Source organism: Podarcis bocagei, assembly GCF_964188305.1.
Source record: "Podarcis bocagei genome assembly, chromosome: 16".
Taxonomy (NCBI): domain Eukaryota; kingdom Metazoa; phylum Chordata; class Lepidosauria; order Squamata; family Lacertidae; genus Podarcis; species Podarcis bocagei.
Window position 1 is genome coordinate 39519072 of NC_138142.1, and position 16053 is coordinate 39535124.

General features: G+C 47.4%; 1 protein-coding gene across 9 annotated transcripts in view; it reads right to left on the reverse strand.

Annotated features, from left to right (window-relative positions):
• LOC308575204 (uncharacterized protein) overlaps window positions 1–16053 on the reverse strand; it is an 84295-nt gene that overhangs the window by 44347 nt on the left and 23895 nt on the right. The gene's annotated exons all lie outside the window — the stretch shown is intronic.

Here is a 16053-nt window from a genome sequence, read left to right on the forward strand (position 1 = left end):
AGGATAAAGGATTCTAGGTTTGCGGCAGGAGGGCTAAATTTTTCTTTTGTAGTTTGGTGGCAGGGAACAGACTCTGGCACAATAATTTCTTTCTGGAGAAGGCTTCCAAATGGAAACTGTTGAGGTCCTCAACCTGAGCAAAGAGAGGATGGAGCAAATGAGGAGCATCCCAGGAGCTTTCTCCAGTTCTCCAGAAATCCCTGGAGATTTAGATTGACTTTGGGGCCCAGGATGTGGGTTTCTTCCCACAAAACAGCAGATTTAATCCGCTACCTGTCCCTCCACATCCAGATCTCTCTCGCTCTACAATATCTGCTCTTGGGGCTCTCACTCCGAGCCACTCTGCTATTTGGGCGGTCGTTCCTTTGCCCACAGTGCCCACCTTGGCCTGCGCCCAAAACCCTGCCACAAAGGTGGCCTTAAACTATGCAGAAAAATCATCTAAGTTTCCCTGATGTTTCCAAACCAAATCAATTCAGCTCTGTGCTTGAGTACAACGTCAGATTGATTTGCACCCCGGTTCTTAAAACTTTTATCTGACTGTTCTTGCTCTCTGGTGGAATTCTGGTTGTCTTTTAAGTTCTACATGACCGGCAACGGAGTTTTTGGGTACACATTCATGAGTCATGCTAAACAACAACACACATTGATGTCGCCGATTGGCCTGTTCATACGGACATCCCACGCAGCCTTCCTAAAAGCTGCTTTGTACAGTCAAATGCAGCTCACGAGTTAGCAAAGCACGTGACTCAGTTTGCAAGAAAAGCTGTGACTCACGAGATCTGGGATCCTTCATCAGAGTTCTCACGTTGCAAGAGGCCTGTAGGCAGATTCTGCCCTTCTCATGATGTTAGTTTCTTGCGTGGCTTCAAGGATATGTTTCATCGCCCGTATCTTTGCAAATGCAATGTGCAAAAGGGCCCCAGTCATTCCTGGTAACCAACACCAAGTCCTCTCTCCTCTCTTCCAAGAGCAGAGAGTTTTGTTTCCTCTTTGCTTTGTCTTCCCTTCAGTGATACTGGTGCAAAACAGATACGAAGGAGCTCAAGAGTAGGTCTCAGTTCGTTGGGGCCCCCTCTCTACTGCTCAATGGATTGCAAACCCAGTTTGCTTCTAAATGGGCTTCCTCACTGGGGCCACCACGGTCAAGGCTATGCAAATAGTCAAGGACTTGTTTGAAGGGTCTGCCAGGCCTGGAGCCCTTGTTCCCTTAGCCCTTCTGGAACCTAGGAAGCTGCTTTATTTCAGACAATTGTTCCATCTAGCTGAGTATTGTTTACACGTACTAGGAGTGGCTTTCCAGGATTTCAGAGAGGGTTCTCTCCCAGCCCAATCTGAAGATGCCCTTGGGGATTGAACCTGTGACCTTGTGCCACTCTGCCACTGAACTGCAGCCTCTCTGCTCTCAGAAAACCAGCAGACAGGTTGATTGAAGGACCATGGGACTGGCATAAACAGCAGGTCTGTTTCCTCTTGCAGACAGCCTGGTACTAGATTGCAATGGAAGGCTCTTTTCCTTGACAAGAGGGATGGTAGCATAGCCATCTTCTAAAGGACAGTTGCAATGGAAGGTGGAACAAACTTGTCTTCGGCTGCCCCGGAGGGGAGGACCATAACCACTGGATCCAAATGACAAGCAAGGAGAGTCTGACTCAACATTAGGAAGAACTTCCTGAGTGAGCTGTTTGACAGTGGAACAGACTCCTGCAGAAGGCAGTGAGCTCTCTTTCATTGGAGGTTTTTAAGCAGAGGTTGAATGGCCATCGTGTCAGGGATTCCTGAGCTGTGGTTCCTGCATTGCAGAGGGTTGGACTAGATCAGGCATCCCCAACCTGCGGCCCTCCAGATGTTTTGGCCTACAACTCCCATGATCCCTAGCTAACAGGACCAGTGGTCAGGGATGATGGGAACTGTAGTCCAAAACATGGAGGGCTGAAGGTCGGGGATGCCTGGACTGGATGGTCTTTGGGGACACCTTCCAACTCTACGGTTCTTAGCCTTCATGATCCCATTTCCACCCAGCTCACTGCCTGACACGATCTTTGCTTGGGTGGGTCGATTTCAGAATAGTGGAAGTGACCTGGAGAAGCATATACTCAGGGTGGGAAGTGGGTAGGTGAATTCTCTAGTGGTGCAGAAAGGTGTTGGGTGGCTTTTTCAGATAGGATTGGACAAATTCATGGAGGAGGAGAGGGCTGTTAATGACTGTTGTTGTTTAGTCGTTTAGTCATGTCTGACTCTTTGTGACCCCATGGACCAGAGCACGCCAGGCACTCCTGTCTTCCACTGCCTCCCGCAGTTTGGTCCATAGCTGTCAACTTTTCCCTTTTCTTGCAAGGAATCCTATTCGGAATAAGGGAATTTCCCTTAAAAAAAGGGAAACGCTGACAGCTATGGTTTGGTCAATCTCATGCTGGTAGCTTCGAGAACACTGTCCCACCATCTCGTCCTCTGTCGTCCCCTTCTCCTTGCGCCCTCCATCTTTCCCCACATCAGGGTCTTTCCCAGGGAGTCTTCTCTTCTTATGAGGTGGCCAAAGTATTGGCACCTCAGCTTCAGGATCTGTCCTTCCAGTGAGTGCTCAGGGTTGATTTCCTTCAGAATGGAGAGGTTTGATCTTCTTGCAGTCCGTGGGACTCTCAAGAGTCTCCTCCAGCAACATAATTCAAAACTGTTGATGACTACTAGCCGCAATTGGCTATGCTCTCAGTACCAAGGCTTCTCAATACCAGTTTCTGGAAACTGCAGGAGGGCAGAGGGCTGTTATGCTCAAATCCTGCTTGTGGGTTTCCCAACTGGTTGGCCACTGTGAGAAGGGGATGCTGGGCTGGGTGGGCCATTGGCCTGATCCAGCAGGCTCTTCTCGCCTTCTTCTGCTAGGAACCAACCTTGCACCAGACCAGGTGGCCGTCCTCCTCAATGATGCCAGAGAACTGAGCCTGGGAAACTGACACCAGCCACAGACCCTTATCTCACGTGTCCTCATCTTGCTCTTGGTAACCAGACCAGCTCAGCTTTCTCTGCTTTGCGTAATTAGATAAGAGGAGGCTTTATTACTCTCCCGGCAGCGCTGTCCCTTCAGACTCGTGGGGCGGAATCCCCACATGGCCAAGCAGTGGAAACTGCTCCATCAGGGCACACAGGACACCGCTTTGCTGATGTCCTGGTCTGTCTTCAACCAGCATCCACCAGCTGGCCTTCCTCCTCATCTGCAGTCCTGGGTGTGTCGATCCTGACTGTCTAAGGTTGTGTATGCATTGATCATAGAACTGGTGAGTTGGAAGGGACCCTGAGGGTCATCTAGTCCAACCCCTTGCTACAACGCAGGAATCACAGTTCAATAATCCCTGACATGGATCCAACCTCTGCTTAAAAACCACCACAGCCTTCCGCGGGGATTCCACTGCTGAACAGCTCTTTCCTTCAGAAACTTAATCAATTTATTTTTTACTTGAGAAAGTTTGTTTAGGAAATATTAGGAAGAACTAATTTGGTCAGAATCTACTTTCTTGTAACTTGAATCCATTGGTTCAAGTCCTACCCTCCAGAGCAGGAACAAACAAGCTTGCTCCGTCTTCCATGTGTCAGCCCTTGAAACATTTGAAGGTATCAACACATCTCCCCCCAGTCTCCTCTTTTCTAAGCTAAACCTACCCAGCTCCTTCAACCATTCCTGATAAGGCTTGGTTTCCAGACCCTGGATCATCTTGGTCACCTCTGCATATGTCCCAGCTTGTCAATATTCTTCTTAAACTGTGGCGCCCAGAACTGGACACAGTATTCCAGGTGTGGCCTGACCAAGGCAGAATCTAGTGGTACTATTACTTCCTCTGATCTGAACGCTACATTTCTGTTGATGCAGCCTAGAATAGCATCAGCCTTCTTTGCTTCTGCAAAGAAATGGGCCCAAGTTACTGTAGCCATGTGCATTAATTTCAGTGGGTCTGTTGAATATAGTCTTAAGGTACTGCTGATCTCCTTAGCTCCCCTTGTGAGCACTGTGACTCATACTGAATCAAAGTGGGTGCAAAAAAAAAATGCAAAACACCTCTCTTATCTTTTTTGACCAGCAAATTCTGGTTGGACATGTTAGCGGATTTACGACCGAATGCTTGGAGTGGAGCCAGTGGGCTGTCCAGATTTGTCCTCAGAAGCAGGATAGCCGATCTACCGAAAGCATCCCAATCATCTTTGAAAAGCCGCCAAATAAAGAGATTCCGCCACATCCTTCGCATCGGCCTTCATTCCTGAGCATTAAGTTCTTAAGCTTCTTGTCATTTAAACACAATTGCTTTTTGGGGTGGGTGGGAGGGAGGAAAACCTGTTTCTCAGAATCCAGGATGAGCAATCTTCCTTTCTTTCGTCCTTTTTAAATATTTGAAAACAGCCAGCGTGGTCTTCACTGTCATCTCCTTCTGCGTAGCAGGGGGTTGGTCTAGATGGCCCTCTGGGTCCCTTCCATCTTCTCAGCACATGCGACATCCAGACATTCCTCAGGAGAATTCAGCCTTCTGGAGCATTGATCATCTCTTGATGGCTTCCCCCTCAATCCTTTCCATTGTGTTGATGGCGGGTCTTGCAGCTCATTGGCAAAGCATCTGGTTTTCATGGATAAAGTCTTGTGTTCAAATCCTGATGGCATCTCCTGCTAGGGCTGGGAAAGGGCTCCGTGCCCCAAATCCTGGATTGCTGCTGACATTCAATGCAGATGATAACGTGCCAGACAGACCAAGGGCCTGACTCTCTGTATATGTAGCAGCTTTCTATTTCCCCGTGTCAGTGTTCAGAGCCATGAGGACTAGAAACTTGCTTTATTTTTAGGGGAAGGGCCACAGCTGAGTGGCAGAACACACACTTTGTGTGGCATCTCCAAGTAGGGCTGGGAATATGTCCTGCTCTGCAACTCTGGAGAGCTGCTGCCAGTCAGTGCAGACAGTACTGGTACAGATTGGCCCCCATGGCCTAGCAGCTCCCTAAGTTCCTAAGCCTGTTTTATTGGCGTGAGCATCAGGCAATGAATGCAATGCTCTCTTAGCAGCGGCTGTGCAGAATGACAGCTACCAGTTCTTCAGCTTTGAGACTGAGGTTGCAGTGAGTGCCGCTAGCTCGCACCTCTGCCCCCAACCCCCTCCCGCAATATTGCAAATTATCCAAAAGGGATCTTTGCTGCCAAATGCAGACAGCCTCATCTCTTCTCTCCCCACCAATTATATGGCAGGAGTGGCATGTTTGTCGGTAAACACGCCAGTCAGGAAAGTGCCGTCGTTCCTTGCCATTCTGGCTAATTAAATGAAATTAACTAGTGGCAAAGAATGCTCAAATGTACACAGGGCAGCTCCATCCCTTGAGCCGCTGAGACCAAGTGGCCTGGATCCAACCTCTGCTTATTGACCTCCAATGAAGGAGTGTCCACCACCTTCTGAGAAAGTCCATTCCACTGTCAAACAGCTCTTACAATCAGAAAGCTCGAGTTTAGTCAGAATCTCTTTTCCTTTGGATCCATTTGCTCAGGTCCACCCCCTCTGGAGCAGTACAAAAGAAGTTTGCTCCATCTTCCATGTGATGGCCCTTCAAATATTGGAAGACAGCCATCATCTCACTTCTTAGTCTTCTCTTCTTCAGGCTAAACATCCCCCTCAATTGTTCCTCATTAGGCTTGGTTTCCAAACCCTTGATCATCTTGGTTGCTCTCCTTTGCACACGTTCCAGCTTGTCAATATCCTTCTTAAATGTGGTGTCCAGAACGGTCACCTTCTTCCAGTCCAGGTTGACTTACTGGGCGGAAATCTCTCTCTCTGATTCAGTTCCCACTAGCACCAAGTCCTCTCAGCCCTTCAGAGTTGCTTCCTCAATCCTGTGGGGATCACCGAACCCTTTCACCATCTTTGTAACATTCAAGCAACCATGGTGATCAAAGGAAGACTCAAAGTGGTGAGGAATGTTCTGGTTTGGGGCTTGATTTAGACCCTGAAATTTAGGGGGAAGGGTGCATTCCCAAGAACCACAGATTAAACATTTTCTCTTTTCTTCCCAAGACATATAAAATGGGTCCTTTCTCTAATCATTGCTTTTTATTTCAACATTTGGTTTCTTCATGCCCTCATAAACTTGGGGGTGGCAGAGTGCAGAATCTCCCAGTTTTCATTACAGTTCCAGAGATTTCATTCCAGATTGGAGGAGGGGGAGAGGCCCGTCGGTCGTATTCCATTCCATTTCTCCTATTTATTTTGTGTGTGTTGTGTGTGTATGTGTGGTCCGAGCTAACAACTGTTAAAAAACAACTCCAGGTGGGGTTAGCTACGCTAGTCCGTGGTAGCTAAAACAACAGCACGTCCTTTTAGCAACAAGCAAATGTATTGTGGCATCAGCTTTATAAGGGCTTCAACGGCTCCCCATCAGATGCATGGCTAGTCCAATACAGCAACCCTTCTCGGTGTGGACCCACAGCTGGGGTGGATCGGTGGCGGCTTACTTGTAATTAAAGTAGGCAAAAGCTGAAATATGTGTCAAGGGAGATCAAGGGTGAGGGGGAAGAAGGCCGGAAAGGATGGGAGGCAAATCTCCAAAGAGGATTGTGTCCCAACTAAATCTGGCTCAGAGTAGACCTATTTAAACCAAGGGTCATTGCTAACTTACCGTATTTTTCGCTCTATAACACGCACCCGACCATAACACGCACGTAGTTTTTAGAGGAGGAAAATCCGTAGGCATGCCACCCGTAGGCATTCCCTCCATAACACGCACAGACATTTCCCCTTACTTTCTAGGAGGAAAAAAGTGAGTGTTATGGTGCAAAAAATACGGTACATCCACCAGATTGGATGCCTTTAAAAGAGAACTGGGCAAATTCATGACGGAGAAGGCTATTGATAACTACTATGGCTACTATGCCCAGCAATGCTTCTGAATCCCAGTTGTGCTTGAATCCAAAATTGATTTCAATTGGGGGCGGAAGGTGTCCAGATTTTCACTTTTTGAAATATGGCAACCCTAATAATGGGAATCTGGTTGGCTGCCATGAGATCAGGATACTGGACTTGTAGGGCCATTGGCCTGATCCAGCAAGCTTTTCTCGGGTCAGCTCCTTGATTTCGGTGCATTTACTCTGAGTAGCATTTAGTTGGCTGCAACCAGGAGGGTCCGCTCTTGACCCAAGATAGGCAAGATATATTCAGCTGCCCCTTGGAAGAGCTTAAGTAGGAGTCCTAGCCAATTTGAAAGCAGGATGGAGGAGTCAATCTTTGGGGTGGGGTGGGGGGCTGCAGGAAAGAAGGGGGGAGCATCAAGCTTGTGGCGCTCCCAGGAAGTGGGGAAATTGGGCAGCCACCCCAATTCCAAGCCCGCATCCTGCATGAGTGGCGTGGCTGGACTCTGGGCGCGATGCATCTGTGCATGACTCCTGCACGTGGGAGAAACAATTAAAAACGCCGCATCCCAAAAGCTGAGCAACGCATGCACTGCAACACGCCCTGTCCCCTGTACGCGTTCCCTTTCGTGTGATTCCCTCCTGTGCCGCTTTATGCAGGCAGTCTTAGATGGGGACAAATGTCTGTGCGGACAAGACAGTGCTCTGTGCTCCTTCCACCTTCAGAGCTACGAAATCTATGGCCTTGTCCTTCCGAAAAATATCCACGCGGGACAGCGAAGAGTTCTGACTACCTGTTGCTGATGTTTGCTTTTCTGCTTTTCCGAAAGTTCTGTGGATGCTACAAAGCCAGCTTTTTTTAAAAAAAGAAAAACACTATGCAAACCACCCAATAAAATCTTAAGTTTTCCTTCCTTCTCTTTAAATATCTATATATATACGTATATTGTTTCTTGAGTCCTCTCATTCCAGGCAGAGATTCTCTCTCTTTTTTTCTCTGCGAGGTTTCCACAAGAGCTTTGCACGTACGAGTGTATTAAACCCCATATGTGATTAAGCTGGGGCTTTTCTTCTCGAGCAAAACTGGCGCGGAATCTCGGCTCCCGGCGCCAAGAAGCAAACGGTTGGTCTTTTGTCCTCCTCTGCCCTTAAAAAACGGGTCTGTGGTGAGCCGTGTGAGAAACTCTTTTTACTGCAGCTCTGCAGAAAAGCCTCTGAGCGAATAAAGAAACTTGCCAGTAAATGGAACGGCTGCAGGGAGGCGAGGAGGAGGGACATTTGCAGAGAAGAGAAGTTTTGGCAAATAGGGTTTTTGGTCCCTTTTGCAATTAAGCGCTTAACGGCGCAAGCCTGCTCCTGAGGTTTCCTTGGGGGGGGGGGGCTGAAATGTGTAAGCTAAGGCTGTGTACACACTTTGAACTACGCCCAGTGTTCTTCCACCACTGGTTCTGGAAGCGCTGTTCGCAGAGTGTTAGCCACAATCTATCTCTATTGGGAAGTTTTTAAATGTTAAACATTTTGTGTATTTCATATACGTTGGAAGCTGCCCAGAACGGCTGGGGTAACCCAGTCAGATGGGCAGGGTACAAATAACAACATATTATTATTATTATTATTATTATTATTATTATTAGTTTACAAAACTCAGCTTTGGTCCTTATTAAGAAAATAATGACTGGGCTGTGATTTTATCATAGAAACATAGAATGAGCTGGAAAGGGACCCCTGGGGTCATCTAGACCAACCCCCTGCTGCAATGCAGGGATCACAGCTAAAGAATCCCTGACAGATGGCCACCCAACCTTTGTTTAAAAATCTCCCATAAAGGACAGTCCAGCATCTTCCGAGGTTGCCCATTCTACTGTAGAACAGCTCTCATTGTCAGGAATAGTTCTTCCTAATGCTGGCGATGTGTACACAGCCTAAGGATGCAATAATTGCATTGTTGGGTTTCAGTCTCTCTTTATTGTGCAAGCTTTCTGCTTCCGCCAAGGCCTTCTGCAGGCTCACAAGCAGCCAGGTTAGGATGGGGAGCATATCCACTTCCTGCTTTCAGGCCCTTCGTCACAGGTATTCTGCTCCCGAATGTGGAAGCTCTGTTCTTAACTGTTGCTGCTGATAGCCGCCTGTCCCACACAAATTTCTCAATCCTTAAAAAAAAGGGGGGGAGGCATCGATGCTAGCAGTCATCACTGCATTTTTGCAGAAGTCAATTCCACAAGCTGTTCATGCCTTGACTCGAACCACATTTTCTTTTGTTTGTCCTGTACTTACTGCTAATTACTTTCACAGGGTATCTTCTCCAGGGCGGGGATATTTGTCTCCCTCCCCAACATCCATGATTTTGTAAGCCTCTATCATGTCTCCTCTTCATCATGTTCTGCGTTGAGTAAACTAAAAAAGCCCCAACTTTCTTTGATTTGAGTTTTCTCTTTTCTGTGTCTCCTTCTCCTCCAGCTCGGGGATATGTGTTTGGCAAAAGTGCAAAAAAACCAACAACCCCTGATCCGGCAAATGGCTTTGATTGCCCGTAATGCAAAGCCATGATTTATTAAACCGCTGGTGAAACCATGGCTTAAGTGTTGTGCTTCAGCCCTACCCAACAGTTTCACTGTGCTTCATTCACTGTTGGCAAACCATGGTTTGTTGTTGACTGATGAACCTTGGTTTGTTTTAACTACAGGGTGATGTTATGAGTCAACCAGGCCTCCCCTCATTAACCATAGCTTGTTTTCACCACATCGCCCTAGAAGCTTGCCAAGCTACTAAGGAACAAAGCAAGAGCAGCAAGGAAACAAAGCAAAGTTTGGACCACTGTGGTTTGTTTAATCATCTGTGAGACAAACCATGGTTTGCCAAACAAGCCATTGCCTGGTGTTAAGCACAAACTAGGTTTGTACATTTGTTTTGTCTATTTCCTCTTTCTCTTTGCCGTTTGTGCATTTCTCCTCCTGCCAGTTCTCAATGCCTGCCTTTCCTCTCTCAAAGTAAGCCTAACTCTGCACTGATTTTTATTGTGAAATCTTTTTTAAAGCCCTCCCGATTCTTTGTATATGCCATGTTGCTCCAGCCTGCTGCAGCTCTCCTTTGATATTTAAGGCTGTGATGAAGATAAGAATAAAAACACTGAATGTTTTTAAAGGCGTGTCCTTTTCCTTTCTTTGCAGGTGTTGAGTTGGAATTTGGGGTTGTGCTTGTTTTAAACGCCTTTCTGAAGTATTGCTGTTCATTAACGTGCTTAAACAGAAGCAGATTTAAAAGTCTAAGAGCTAAGCCACATGTCCAGCAGAATTAGCTGATACTGCTTTTCTGCAGCAGGACCGATTCAGACATGCGGAAACACATCCTTGAAATGTTTTCCATTAAGCACACACACATCTGCAGGTAGAAATCTAGCATATGGAGGCAAAAGGTTCCAGCGCAATCTAGAACCACATTTTCTTAAAATGTGTGGAAGCATTCAAAGAATACTTGGTACATTCCCATCTTTCTTTTGCCCATCCTGGGTCTCGCAACATCCAGCTTCATTGGATGCTTGTGAGATTTAGTGCTACAGTGCACTAAAGGTAAAGGGACCCCTGGCCGTTAGGTCTAGTTGTGGCCGACTCTGGGGTTGCGGCGCTCATCTCGCTTTATTGGCCGAGGGAGCTGGCGTACAGCTTCCGGGTCATGTGGCCAGCATGACTAAGCCGCTTCTGGCGAACCAGAGCAGCGCACGGAAACACCGTTTACCTTCCCACTGGAGCGGTACCTATTTATCTACTTGCACTTTGACGTGCTTTCAAACTGCTAGGTTGGCAGGAGCTGGGACAGAGCAATGGGAGCTCACCCCGTCGCGGGGATTAGAACCGCCGACCTTCCGATCAGCAAGCCCTAGGCTCTGTGGTTTAGACCACAATGCCACCTGCGTCCCTTTACCTTTAACCATCTTCAAATATCGCAAGGGCTGTCACACGGAAGAGGGAACAAACTTGTTTTCTCCTGCTCTGGAGGGTAGGACTCAAACCCGTGGCTTCAAGTTACAAGAAAGGAGATTCCGACTAAACCTCAGGAAAAACTTTCTGACAGTAAGAGTTGATTGACAGAGGAACGGTCTCCCTAGGGCAGGGGTCTGCAACCCGCGGCTCCAGAGCAGCATGTGGCTGTTTTACACCTTTGCCGTGGCTCCGGGGCAGATACTAGCGAGGGGAGGAGGCGCATTGTGCGCCCTGACACTCCCCACTGTGGCGGGCGCTGTACTGGCTGTGACGTCGCATGGGGGCGGTGCGTGCGTTAGTCACGCACCGTCCCAATGTCACCTTCCCACCCGCCCGCCCGCTACATTGTAAGGGGCATGTACGCTGGTCACTGCATTGAAAGGGGGCATGTACGCTGGTCACTGTTTTGAAGGGGAGTGAAGAACACACACACACAAAAAGGTAACTTGTTAATTTAACGTTTATTTCTATGAGGAGGAGTAATTCTGAGGGGTCAAACAAAGAAATAATAAAAAAGTGACAAAAAGGTTATTTTTATAATGACGAGTTTTGCGGCTCCCGGTTGTTTTTTCTTCGGAAACGGGTCCAAGTGGCTCTTTTTGTCTTAAAGGTTGCAGACCCCTGCCCTAGGGATGTTGTGAGCTCACCCCGTCCCATCGTGGGGATTCAAACCGCCGACCTTCTGATCGGCAAGTCCTAGGCTCTGTGGTTTAACCCACAGCACCACTCGCGTCCCTTGCTACAGTACAAACATAAACAGAGCCTGGCTCTCCCAACTGGTTCAGCATCCTGTTATCACAGTTGCCGTTCAGATGCCCCAATGGGAAACCAGCAAGCGCGATCCGAACACAGGGGCAACTCTCTCCCCCTGCGGTTTCCAGAAACTGGTATTCAGAATTACCACTGCCTCTTGTGGGAGGGAGTTCCATAGTTTAACAATGCGCTGAGTGAAGAAGGACTTCTTTTTATCTTCCAACATCCAGCTTCCACGAATCATAGTGTTGTAGTGTTTTTCTCAAAAAGTTGCAGCTTTTCCTCATAGGGCAGTCACCCCAGCTGCTTGAATATTTTGCCAGCCTTCCCGGGTGTCATGAATGTCATTCTGCCTCCATCACCTTGGAAATGCGCATTCTGCAGCGCCGAGTGCGGCGCCCTAACAGCGGGCCAACAATGGGACAGCACCACACACATGTGTTTGCCTCTGGCAATGCTCTCTCAATTCTCTCTGCCAAGAGCATTGATAAACCTCCCCACAGGCTCGGCCGCCTCATCGGCGTGACAAGAGACAGCCGTTCCTGGTAGGAGACGCTTGCATTGTCTCTTCGCAGGGCTCCGTCGTTTTTGATTTGCTAACAACGGGTTGCATTTTATTCCATTATGTAACGGAGGCACCCGGCAGTGCGGCAGAGATACGGCGGACATTCCGGCGGTGGTTCATTGTACGACATCCACAGTACCGTCACATTTAGGAAAGGGGGAGGTGGAGATGGTGGTGGTGAGGGGGACCTGGTGCAGAGCAGTTTGGATTTGGCCCACTTTCCTTACTGGCATCAGAAACAGCCAGTGTGCAGCCTTGCTGAGAGTGGGCAGGCTCTCTATAAACAGCTGCAATTTGCTTGACACATTTTGGGTTGTTGTTGTTGTTTTTTCCAGAGCATGTGATGCACCCAGATTCCTTGTCATCTGCCATTCAAGACCCTCGATTGCTCCCTCTCTCTTCTTTCCTTCTTGTCACCCCCTTTCTTGCTACCTCTGGGGTGTCTGCTGGACCAGCCAATCGGCAGCTTCCTTAAGCTTCACACCATATAAGGAGAAGTAGGAGCCAGGAAACCCTAGTGAACCACATGTGTGCAGCTCTCTGTACACACACACACACACACACACACACACACACACACACACACACAGCTCCTGGTCACCTGATCGGCAGAACAGACACTAATCTTATTAGAGGCCAAATGAAGCAGAACTTCTGTTCTCCCCTGCCTTCTGCCTGCCTTCCTCACTCCTCATAAAAACAAGGACAGAGCAAAACAATATTCCTCTCTCTCCAGTCTCCACTGTGTGCCAGGCAGTGTTTTGGAGATCCCCAGTAGCAACAGCGGCCTCTGGGAGTGGTAACACAGGTGTCTTGGCACTGCCAAAAACAAACCCAAAATATGAATTTAAAAAATGGTGGCGGTCTTGGAATAAAGTAAAAATGGTCATCAGCATGGTGAGTTTATTTGCATGCCGCTTCCCTGTGGCAGAGCCATGTTCGAAGCGGCTCAGAACACACAGCATAAAATATAATGACATTCCAAGATAATGCACAAACAATTGCAAAACAGAGCCACAGCAAAAAGCCACGCTAAGGACAGATCCTGAAGCTAAGGCTCCAATACTTTGGCCACCTCATGAGAAGAGAAGATTCCCTGGAAAAGACCCTGATGTTGGGAAAGATGGAAGGCACTAGGAGAGGGGGACGACAGAGGACGAGATGGTTGGACAGTGTTCTCGAAGCTATGAACATGAGCCTGACCAAACTACGGGAGACAGTGGAAGACAGGAAGAAGAAGAAGAAGAAGAGTTTGGATTTGATATCCCGCTTTATCACTACCTTAGGGAGTCTCAAAGCGGCTAACATTCTCCTTTCCCTTCCTCCCCCACAACAAACACTCTGTGAAGTGAGTGGGGAGTGCCTGGCGTGCTCTGGTCCAGGGGGTCACGAAGAGTTGGACACGACTAAACAACTAAACAACAACAATATCAATAGGGCAAACGAACATCTCATGCCAATAAACATGTAAACAATGCCCAAGAATAAAGTACAAAAGAGCCACAAACAATACCTGCCCCCCCCCCAGTAGGGGGTGGGACAAGGCAGGTAGAGAAACTTGCCGGTGGCTGTTCTAGCAAACTCTTCCCAAGGTTGCAAAATTAAAATTAATGCATAATGAACAATGGCTATGGTCTGCGTCCACAGAGACAGAAATGCTTCTGGATACCAGTTGATGGAAACTTCAGGAAGGGTGAGTCCTCTGGTGCTTGAATCCTGCTTGTGGGCTTCGCATGGCATCTGGTTGGTGACTGTGAGAAATGGATGCTGGACTAGATGGGCCTGTGGCCTGATCCAGCAACAGGCTCTTCTTGTGTTCTTAGGGTTCTACAGAAGCAACCACCCACAGCAAGATCACCTTCTCAAAGTATGAAGAAGGAAACACAGTCACAACATCCATATCATAAATCTGACATCAAGAATCACAAAACAGAGAAACCAGTAGGAGAACACTTCAATCTCCCAGGACATTCTATACAAGATCTCAAAGTATCTGTTTTACTACAAAGGAATTTCAGAAATAGACTGGAAAGAGAAGCTGCTGAATTGCAACTCATTACCAAACTTAAAACCATGGAGAGACCTGGTTTGAACAAAGACATTGGATTCTTATCCCATTATACATGACTAAGCCATTTCTCACCTCCTCACCCCTTGCCTTTTCCTGTAAGACCTATTACAGTCGTTAAGAGTCGTCAACAGGCTCATCTCAGCTATCTGCCAATCTCCCATTCCCACCACCCTTCTGAGTAATACCCCTCCCCACCTTCTCACTATATAGAAGGATCTGGCAACTTCTGTTTCAGTGTATCTGAAGAAGTGTGCATGCACACGAAAGCTCATACCAAGAACTAACTTAGTTGGTCTTTAAGGTGCTACTGGAAGGAATTTTTTTATTTTGACTATGGCAGACCAACACGGCTACCTATCTGTAACAACATCCATATCTGTAGCGATGTAGGTGATTACATATATTGTAGACCCATTTCTGGCTTTCCTTTGTGGAATTCAAGGCCACGTGCATGAGATTCCCATAAAGTCACTATCCAGGCCCTGAATGGACCCAAGTCTGGTTTGCTTCTTCAGTGCAGAAGTCTTAGATACCTTCCAACGAGAAGTGGTTATGCTGTCTCAATGGCATGCCTTCTGGTGTTGGCCAAACCCAACAGTCTGGATGTGTGTGCAAAGGGGGCTTCCATCCACGGCAGGGAGACAATCACCCTGGGTGCAAATCTGATCAGTTAAAAGGGAGCCATGATTAACCTGTTGAACAAGTTCCCCTGACCCTGTCCTAGAGCATCCAACCCATTATAAAATTTTTTTTTAATGGAGATTCTTCATAGATGAATATATGCCATGAAGAACCCTGTTTCTGTCCTCCTTCTACCCTTTCCGGCTTCTCTTGGCTCAGAGAAAGCAACAAAGAAATCTTGTCATTTGCCTGCTTCCGCTTTGACAAAATTCCCGTCTGAGGAGGCTTGATAAGGTCAGCAACATACGCCAGTCAAAAAAAAAAACACCTCCCAAATGTCAGCTGTCTGGACTTGCTGGGGTCTGGGTGGTTTGTAAGATTTCACTGGAATATTGTTGTCTATTCATCTGGGGTTATTTGTTGAGTTAGTTGACTATGACTGGCCTCCTCTGATAGTTTCTGATGGAGGGCAGAATAAAAAAAAATATAACAACTCTTTTATCCACCCCCACCCCACCAATGAACTTCTTTCTCCGATTTATTTTATTTTGGTGTTGCTTGTTTTGCTTCATTCTGGAAGTAATGTCTCGACCACCAGACTGGTTGAAAGAGGCAGGGAACTTTCTTAGCCCTGCTGAGAACTCAAAATAAAGGACTGGTGCTTTATTTTTTTTGTAAGAAGGGACTGGATCCAGACTAATGTTCAGTAGATCCGCCACACTCAATTGGACTTAGTAATAGGGTTGCCATATTTTGAAGAGCAAAAAAGAGGGCACATTTGCCGACTTCTGCTGTTAACTATGGATCACTATGACAAATCTACCCATGAAAAGAGGATGTGTCCTGGGAAAAGAGGACATACGACAACCCTAATTTTAGTGGTTCTACTATAAGCACGAGTAAGGCCACTGGGTACACATTACTCCTCCTCCAGCACTCTCCCATTTGAATCTGCTTTCACACCACAATCCACACCAGGGGTCAGCAAACTTTTTCAGCAGGGCCGGTCTACTGTCGCTCAGGCCTTGTGGGGAAAAGAAAAAGAACAAATTCCTTTGCCCCACAAATAACCCAGAGATGCATTTTAAATGAAAGGACACATTTTACTCATGTAAAACTCACTGATTCCCAGTGATTGGGCCGGATCTGGGCCCCGGGCCTTAGTTTGCCTACCCATGACATGAGCCAACAGTGTGACGCG